Raw genomic sequence first — 9118 nt, 5'->3', positions numbered from 1 at the left:
TGTCGTGTGCCGACTGCTGGCCGAGTGCCCACCAGTGTGCTGTGTGCTGAGTGGGAAGCACCAGGCCTCCCCGATAGGCAAGTACCTGCTCAGCTCCCACAGAAGCCAGCTGGTGGAGTCATTTCCTGCCCTGTCCTCCCCCTGGTGCTGGCTCCTGTGCCCCAGTAAATCTTGTCTGGGTTGCACAATAGCCTCTTGTCAGTATCTATTTGCAAGGGAGCTGAAGAACCTGGGACCGGTAACATACTCATCTGTCAATGTCTCCGTGTTGTCTATCTGATCTATGTCACACAGGTGAGTGAAACAGATTCAGATGCAGAAGGCGATTGCCCTGGGCTTGCTGTTTGCAGCCAACGAGCAAAGTGAGGAGCTCCTGGGATCCTGGTGCACCTGCCTTACTCAACATCTCCCGTAGGGACACATTGTTTCTGCGTTCTGGCCACCTCAAACACACGGTGATAAACACCATGGAGGACACACAGAATCAAGCAGTGGTGCCATCACCTGCTGCTTCCTAAGGGAACATTAGCAGGAAGCCGGATCCACAGGGGAACTGGGACCAGAGCGCCGAGGCTCTGACAGGGGATGTGGGCGTCCCACGCACTGCACCTAACGCCCCCTCCTGTCTCCTGCAAAGATGTCTCCTCTTGAGTGACGTGCTCAGATACTTCAAAAAGCTCAAGAAAGGACAGAATTCAAAGTTGGTGTAGGTGCAAAGGAACCTCAGAACCCATGCGTAGTTTCTTCACAGAATGCAGGAGCCTTCGCAAGACCCCTGGTATGTGCAGAAGCAGGGAGCCATCGGTCGCTCAGCTAGGGTTTCAACAAGCTTTGGCTCCACGGCTCACGCAGCCAGTGAAACCCCACCTCCTGAACAGGGTGGAGGTTGGTGCAATGATAGTGTGTAGGAGGTGCACCAGCCGGGAAGTCCTGGGGTCACTGGGGTTGGGGCTGGGGGATCCGTTTGGGAGGTACCCCCCAGGACAGGGTTGGTTACAAAAGCTATGGGCTCCTTTGCCTCCTGGCTTGCCACGGGATCCTTCCTCTGCACACCCTCTTCCAATGCCTTCTTCCAGCCTCACCTGACACACAACCCTCGGGGCCCACCTGGTCTTGGACTGTGAACCTCAAACACCAAGATCCTGAATAATCCTCCTTCCTTCTTCGGTAGCATCCCCCAGGTGCTTGCTACAGCGATTGACAAGTTGGCAAGCACACCATTATTGCTGTGCAGGGAGTGAATGCCAAGACTCTGCAACAATGTTAATTGGGACGGATCTCCAGGTGGGGGTAGTGGCGCCCTCTGCTGCTGGGTGTGTCTCAAGGCTGAAGTGAAGCTGATGGCTGGGGTTTGGCTGGAGGAGGACCTGCCTCTGTTCCTGTCAACAGGGTTTAGCTCCCCACTGGCTGTGGACCCTCCCAGGTCCCTGCCACCCTCCCTAGGGCAGCTGCCAACACGGCTGCTGGTTGCATCAGAACCGGAAGAGGGGGAAGTTGTAGTGTTTTATGGCTGAGCCTTAGAGGTGGCCTAGGCTGTATTCAGGCCACCAGCCATACGTCACAAGGGCCAGCGCACACTGGGGAGGAGACAGCAGAGGGTGTTAGTGGGAATCACCACAAGTCATCAGAGGTCATCGTAGAAACCTGTGCGCCTCAGTGATGGAGAAATACATCAGCGTATGTATCATTTAGGTGGTTATTTGAATGGCAGAGTGGCAGAGAGAAGGGGTGGGGTGAGAGTGAGCAGCTCGCTCGAGAGAGACATAGAGGGAGGGAGGGAGGGAGAGAGAGAGGGAGAAAGAGAGCTCTTCCCTGAACTAGTTCACCCCTCAAATGCCCGCAACAGCCAGGGCCATGCCGGCCAGGAATTCCGTCCAGACCAGCTGCCTCCCAGGCGCATGGGCAGGAAGCTGGGTAGGACGTGCGGAACAGCCAGGACTGGAACTGGGCACTTGGATGTGGGATGTGGGGTGGGGGTGGGGGACAGTGGCATAAGCTGCGGGGCCACAGTGCCCACACGCTACGTACTTCTATTTTTAAAGGAAAATACTGATTGTTGTCCTGAAGTGACTCGTATTTGGCTTTTCGTTTATTTTGTCTCTAGACTTTGAACTGAGTCCATGTGTTTGTACTGTATTTTTCTCGAAAGCATATCATTAAGGAGCCACATGAATCCAAGGGCTGAGTTTGGGAACCACTGGATTAGAAATTTCTTTCTGGTTTTCAAATCCGGTGTCACTTTCCCAAGCAGAAATTAACTTCCCGAGGCAGCTTTGGGGCTCAGCAAGGCACATCTCTCCCATTACAAGTGCGTCTTTATCACCCAATTAAGCGGCTCAGGGCTTAGTGAACAGAACCCAGGATGGTGCTTGGCTCCCCATTCATTATGCAGATCCGACTCCCTGTGCCTTTTGAAGCCAATTCACTGGCTTCTGAAATGTTCACTCCAGAGAGAAAGGCTCCAGCCTTGGGGAGACCACTTCTGAACGGCTACGCAGCTTAGTGGAGGGCGCAGAAGCCGTGGACCTCACTGGGCTCCCGTGGAATCACTGATGGCCCTCACACACACGTCATCTTGAGAATTTCATCCTCATTCGGAGCACACGCCGAACACGGAAGGGCACAATGACAGAGCCATCGTTTTCTGGAGCTTGGTTGTTTGCTTTCTCAGCCTACAATAACCAGGGTAGCAACAACCACGCGGGGAAAAGGGGTTTTATTTTTATGGGAACACAAACATCCGCATTTAGGATGGTTTATACCACGGCTGAAGAGAAAAACGAAAGATTCATGAACCATGTGGGGCGAGTTAGTTTTTTTATTATTGTGACAAGCGGTCTTTGTTCATTGAAACCATTAAATCGTTCTGCAAGTATTCCTGTTTGCATAATTAAACGTGTAGTATGGACGGTAGATGAACGCGGGGTGACTGATTCATTGCAGAATTAACGAGATCAGTAGCTACGAAGAGAGTTCCATAAGTTTGTGTTTGCTTAGTAGTCACAGAATGCACTCCCCTATTCATTATTTAATTCACAAATTTATTTGCTCTGACTGTATTTATTGTGGTGTAACTGACACGCAATAAACACACCGCTGTTCCAGACCCTCTCGGGCTGGACATTACAGGAGCCAGCAAGGGGATGCGCCAGACTCCCTCCCGCTTGTTAGCAAAGGGCCAGCTGGGGCGGAGCAAAGCAGTACTGACTCAGAAACCGGCTCCCCACCTGCCATAACGACCGCCTCGCGGACCTAGGGCCAGAGAGCTGTGCACCTTCTAAAATTGCATTTAGGTCCTACTTTACTCCTTGTGATATCGTAAAACTATCTCACCTTGCAGCTGTGATTGTTAAGATAACAACCGTGTGCACCCCAAAACTGCCTTGTTACCACCTTGCTGAATTTAGGGTATAAAAGTAAGGAAAGACAGAGGATCGGGGCTGGACTCCTGAGACAGGAGCCTAGCCAAGCCCACATGCGTAAATAAACTGTGTGGCTTTCCTCCCGGAACCTCGGGTGCCCTGTGGATTCGTTGGTCTTTGTCCGTGCCACCATTAGTAGCTGGATTCTGTCACAGACACACTCGGGACAACTGCCAGCCCCATCAACCCGATGCCTGCCTCCTCGTGTTCTTTGGAATTCACACACTCTGCCCTGCCCCATGTCTCCTGCAGCTCCTGGCTCCCAGATCTCCCCAGGAGCCCACGGATCTGCTTTCCAACACTACACATGGGCTTGCATTTTTAGGATTTTTTTTTAATCAGTGGAATTCTTCAAATTGTGTTCTTTATTGTCCGGCTTTTTTTCTCCAGCGCCGCTGTTCATTTGTGATTGCGTGCCAATAGCCCTGTGCCTCCTTTGGCGAAGCTGTGGTCTGCAGCTATGGCTGCAGCTTTGAGCTATCTGGAAACAACTGCCACTGATAGCCGTGTGCAAGTGTTTTGATGGACACAAGTTTTTGTTGCTCTCGGGTAAATATTTGGCGGTGGGATGGGTAGGTTGTGCAGTAGGGGTAAGTTTAACTTTTTAAAATATCTTATTTGCTTATTTTGTTTAATAGAAAGGGGAGAGAGAAGGCCGGCGCTGTGGCTCACTAGGCTAATCCTCCGCCTGTGGCGCCGGCACCCTGGGTTCTAGTCCCGGTTGGGGCACCAGATTCTGTCCCGGTTGCTCCTCTTCCAGTCCAGCTCTCTGCTGTGGCCCAAGAAGGCAGTGGAGGATGGCCCAGGTCCCTGGGCCCTGTACCCGCATGGGAGACCAGGAGGAAGCACCTGGCTCCTGGCTCCTGGCTTTGGATCAGCGCAGCACGCCGGCCGTAGCAGCCACTTGTGGGGTGAACCAACGGAAAAAGGAAGACCTTTCTCTCTGTCTCTCTCTCACTGTCTAACTCTGCCTGTTTAAAAAAAAGAAAGAAAAGAAAAGAAAGAAAGGGGAGAGAGAGAGAGAGAGAGAGAGAGAGAGAGATTTGCTATCTGCTGCTTTACTTTCCAATGCCTACAAAAGCCAAGGCTGGGCCAGGCCAAAGCCAGGAGCCAGGAGCTCGGGTGGCAAGGATCCAACCCATTGAACAACCACGCCTGCCTCCCAGGGTGTGAATTAGCAGGAAGCTGGAGTCAGGAACTGGGCTGCCACACAAACCCAGGCATTCCAAAATGGGGTACAGGCGTCCCAGGTGGCGTCTTCACTGCTATGCCAAACCCCATCCTCAAGTTTAGCTTCCTGCTGGGCGGCCAACACCATTTTGCAAGGTGACTATGGTTTTGCATCCCCACCAGCAGGGTACAGGTGCCAGTTCCTCCACGTCCTCACCCACGTTCACGGGATGAATTTCATGACTGTGGATCTCTTGGTGAATTCTATGGATCTCTTGGTGAATTCAGGCTGTTTTATCAGTTAATGTTGTCAAAGTCACACAGTCCCCAATTATCTTTAATGCGGTGACACGCAGAAGTTTTTTGATGGATTTGAAGAGTTTGTCTTAAACTGGGACCATGCATGGTGTGTGTATGCATCGTGTGTGTGTGTGGTGGGGTGTGGAGTATGTGTGTGTGTGAGGATGTGTGGATGTATTTATTTGTATGTGTGTGGTGGTGTGTGTGTGTCGTGTGGGGTGTGAGTGTGTGTAAGGATATGTAGGTGTGTATGTATGTATGTATGTGTGAGAGGATGGATGTGTGTTTTGTGTGTATGTGTGGTGATGGATGTGTGTTGTGTGTGGTGTGAGTGTGTGTGAGGATGTGTGGGTGTGTTTATGTGTATGTATGTGTATGTGTGTGAGGATGTGTGTATATGTGTGTATATATATGTGTGTGTGTTGTACGGGGTATGAGTATGTGTAAGGATGTGTGGGTGTTTATGTGTGTGGTGGTGGTGGGGTCTGTGTGTATTGTGTAGGGTGTGTATGTGTGTGAGGATGTATGTGTGTGTGTTGTGTGGGATGCGAGTGTGTGTGAGGATGTGTGTGTGTTATATGTATGTGTATGTGTGTCCGGTATTGTGTTGTGTGGGGTGTGTGTGATGATGTGTGTGTATGGTGTGTGTGTTGTGTGTATGTGTCATGATGAGTGTGTGTGATGGGGTGTGGGATGTAGGTCTGTGTGTTGTGTAGAGTGTTCATGTGTATGGTGGGGTGTGGGTGTGAGTGTATGTGAGGATGTGTGGGTGTGGGTGTTGTGCGTGTGTGATGATGTGTGGGTGTGTGTTGTGTGGGGTGTGAGTGTGTGAGGATGTGTGTTGTGTGTTGGTGTGTGTGTTCTGTGAGTTGTGAGTATGCGTGAGGATGTGTGTGTGTTGTGTGTTGGTGTGTGTGTATGTGTAGGGTATGAATGTGTGTGAGGAAGTGTGTGTGTGTGTTGGTGTGTGTGTTATGTGGGGTGTGAGTGTGTGTTGTGTGTTGGTGTGTGTGTTGTGTGGGGTGTGAGTGTGTGTGAGGATGTGTGGGTGTGGGTGTTGTGCGTGTGTGATGATGTGTGGGTGTGTGTTGTGTGGGGTGTGAGTGTGTGAGGATGTGTGTGTTGTGTGTTGGTGTGTGTGTATGTGTGGGGTGTGAGTGTGTGTGAGGAAGTGTGTGTGTGTTGGTGTGTGTGTTATGTGGGGTGTGAGTGTGTGAGGAAGTGTGTGTGTTGTGTGTTGGTGTGTGTGTGTTGTGTGGGGTGTGAGTATGTGTGAGGATGTGTGGGTGTGTGTTGTGTGGGGTATGAGTGTGTGAGGATGTGTGTGTGTTGTGTGAGGGTGAGTGTGTGTGAGGATGTGTGTGTTGTGTGGTAGTGTGTGTGAGGATATGTGGGTGTGTGTTGTGTGGGGTATGAGTGTGTGAGGATGTGTGTGTGTTGTGTGTTGGTGTGTGTGTGTTGTGTGGGGTGTGAGTGTGTGTGATGATGTGTGTGTTGTGTGTTGATGTGTGTGTTGTGTGGGGTGTGAGTGTGTGAGGATGTGTGTGTTGTATGGGGTGTGAGTGTGTGTGAGGATGTGTGGGTGTGTTGTGTGTTGGTATGTGTGTATGTGTGGGTGTGAGTATGAGGATGTGTGTGTGTTGTGTGTTGGTGTGTGTGTTGTGTGGGGTGCGAGTATGTGTGAGGATGTGTGTGTATGTGTATGTATGTGTATATGTATGGTGTGCATGTGTGGTGGTGTGTGTGTGTTGTGTGGGGTGTGGGGTGTGTGTGTGTATATGTGTGGTGGTGTGTGTACGTGTCATGATTGTGTGTGTGAGGGGGTGTGGGATGTGGGGTGTGTGTGTTGTGTAGAGTGTGCATGTGTGTGGTGGTGTGTGTTTATGTGTCATGATGTGTGTGAGGGGGTGTGGGATGTGGGGTGTGTGTATGTGTATGGTGTATGGTGTGTGTGTATGTATGGTGTTGTACATGTGTTGTGTGTGTATGTGTCATGATGTGTGTGTGTGTGAGGGGGTGTGGGATGTGGGGGGGTGTGTTGTGTAGAGTGTGCATGTGTGTGGTGTTGTGTGAGGTGCGAGTATCTGTGAGGATGTGTGTGTGTATGTGTATGTGTGTGTATATGTGTATGGTGTGCATGTGTGGTGGTGTGTGTGTGTTGTGTGGGGTGTGGGATGTGGGGTATGTGTGTATGTGTATGGTGTATGGTGTGTGTGTATGTATGGTGTTGTGCATGTGTTGTGTGTGTGTGTGTCATGATGTGTGTGTGTGTGAGGGGGTGTGGGATGTGTGTGCTGTGTAGAGTGTGCGTGTGTGTGGTGGTGGTGTGTTGTGTAGAGTGTGCATGTGTGTGGTGTGTGTGTGTGTGTCATGATGTGTGTGTGATGGGGTGTGGGATGTGGGGGGTGTGTTGTGTAGAGTGTGCATGTGTGTGGTGGTGGTGTGTGTGTGTGTCATGATGTGTGTGTGTGTGTGTGTGTGTGAGGGGGTGTGGGATGTGGGGGGGGTGTTGTGTAGAGTGTGCATGTGTGTGGTGGTGTGTGTGTATGTGTCATGATGTGTGTGTGTGAGGGGGTGTGGGATGTGGGGTGTGTGTATGTGTATGGTGTATGGTGTGTGTGTATGTATGGTGTTCATGTGTTGTGTGTGTATGTGTCATGATGTGTGTGTGATGGGGTGTGGGATGTGGGGGGTGTGTTGTGTAGAGTGTGCATGTGTGTGGTGGTGTGTGTGTGTGTGTCAGGATGTGTGTGTGAGGGGGTGTGGGATGTGGGGGGTGTGTTGTGTAGAGTGTGCATGTGTGTGGTGTGTGTGTGTGTGGCGTGGGTGAGGGAGTTTGGTCCACAGAGCGGGCTCTGAGCCAAGACCACCTCACTTGAACTTGAGCTCTGTCATGAGCAGCTGTGTGGCCTCAGGATCCTCCAGTCAACAGTGTCCATCGTATGGACTTTGTGGACAACACGTATGGTAACGTATGGAGGCCACCATGCGCTGGGCTCGTGGCACCGGGAGCTACGTGACAGGTGCGGCCAAGGAGCTGCAGGCCTCTGGCTGCTGTCGCCGGAGCGTTCACGCTAGGGATGATCGTAAGGTAATCGGACCTCGAGGACCTGGACGGCAGCGGTGGGCGCACATCAGGCAGAGCTGATGGAGACGCCTCTCCTGTGGCAGCCACGTAGACGGTGGACAGACCAGCAGAAAGCCGCTCTGAGAGCCGGCGCCGTGGCTCAATAGGCTAATCCTCCACCTTGCGGCGCCGGCACACCGGGTTCTAGTCCCGGTCAGGGCGCCGGATTCTGTCCCGGTTGCCCCTCTTCCAGGCCAGCTCTCTGCTATGGCCAGGGAGTGCAGTGGAGGATGGCCCAGGTGCTTGGGCCCTGCACCCCATGGGAGACCAGGAAAAGCACCTGGATCCTGGCTCCTGCCAGGATCAGCGCGGTGCGCCGGCTGCAGCGGCGGCCATTGGAGGGTGAACCAGCGGCAAAAGGAAGACCTTTCTCTCTCTGTCTCTCTCTCTCACTGTCCACTCTGCCTGTCAAAAAAAAAAAAAAAAAAAAAAAAAAAAGCCGCTCTGAAAAAATACACAGCGAGGTCTCTGGCCGCCGTGAGCTGGGAGAGTCTGATCCGCGTTCTCGCTAAGCACACCGGTGACAGCTGAACACGACACGGAAATCAAACTGAGGCTCCGGGTTGCTCCGAGGCTGAAGCAGAAATGGTGGGCGAGCCCTCGGTTCCTAACGGTATACGCGCAACGCAGCAACTTTGTACATCTGACGAGATTTCACTTAGACATTTTTCTTAATGACATTCTTTCTCATCCTGAGAAACTGTTTCCCACTGGCATTTCCATACACTGCGAATTTGAAACTGAATAACCGCTCCTATTGCTTTCTGATATTAAAATGTATTCAAATGTATTTTGTGTGGCTCCTGTGAGGATTAACTAAGATCCATGCAAAACCATTCATCTGGGGACAGGGTGTGTGAACTCATCAATGCATGCTCAATTTCATGATTTTTATGTTGATCGGAAACTTGTATTTTTTCTTTGGTTGGTAAAATTCTTCCCTTCTTTTTAAAAAAATTTAAAATTTATTTGATAGGTAGAGTTATAGACAAAGAGAGAGAGAGAGACAGAGAGAAAGGTCTTCCTTCCATTGGTTCACCCCCCAAATGGCTGCCATGGCCGGTGCACTACGCCAATCTGAAGCCAGGAGCCAGGTGCC

This window comes from Oryctolagus cuniculus, chromosome 12 (genome assembly GCF_051225735.1).
Source record: "Oryctolagus cuniculus isolate XC-2025 breed Fujian yellow rabbit chromosome 12, ASM5122573v1, whole genome shotgun sequence".
NCBI lineage: Eukaryota > Metazoa > Chordata > Mammalia > Lagomorpha > Leporidae > Oryctolagus > Oryctolagus cuniculus.
The sequence above is the reverse complement of the archived record's forward strand: the minus strand, read 5'-3'. Positions refer to the sequence as shown.